The sequence below is a fragment of the Octopus bimaculoides genome, chromosome 6 (genome assembly GCF_001194135.2).
Source record: "Octopus bimaculoides isolate UCB-OBI-ISO-001 chromosome 6, ASM119413v2, whole genome shotgun sequence".
NCBI classification, from domain to species: domain Eukaryota; kingdom Metazoa; phylum Mollusca; class Cephalopoda; order Octopoda; family Octopodidae; genus Octopus; species Octopus bimaculoides.
Genome location: NC_068986.1, coordinates 75,429,336 through 75,430,088, shown reverse-complemented (window position 1 = coordinate 75,430,088; position 753 = coordinate 75,429,336).

Below are 753 nucleotides of genomic sequence, written 5' to 3'. Positions count from 1 at the left end.
TATATATACATATGCATATAAACGTGTGTGTGTGAGCGCGTGTGTATGTATGTATATGTATGTGTGTATGTTTGTGCCTGTGTATTTGTGAATGTATATATATATATATATAAAACATGTATATACATATATGTGTGTGCGCGCGTGCACGTGCATCTATGTATATACATATATTCATATGTGTATGTGTATGTGTGTGTGTGTGTGTGTGTGTGTGTGTGTGTGTGTACGCTTGTGCTTGAGTGTGTGTATTTGTATGTGTTTATGTACTATATAGTTCTAACCTACAGACCTATAAATGAAACTTGGTCGGTGTGTTAATAATGTGTGTGAAAGTACTGTTAGCGGCGGTTGTTGACGGAGGCGGTGGTGATAGCGATGTATACATCATTTAAACCCCAGGTCGGCTTTAACTAAATAGACCTCTCATCCTATCCAATCCAATCTAATCCAGTCTAGTCCAGCCATGACAGTTCCGTCTCATTTTCAGATGTAGTCTATCTAGGACTTCATTGTTTGCTGAACGCATTATTGTTGTACGTTGACACGGGTGTAATTAGTCGCGAATTTGTGTTAAGTATCTCTCTTTGGGTCGAGTGACGGCGAATGCGGTTCTTGGTACCTGTCGGGTATCGTTGCTTGTTTTGGTAGTGGTACTAGTGAAGGTTTGGTGGTGGTGGTAGTAGAGGTAGTGGTGATGGTGGTGGTGGTGGTGGTGGTGGTGATGGTTGTGGTGGTGGTATCTGTGATTGT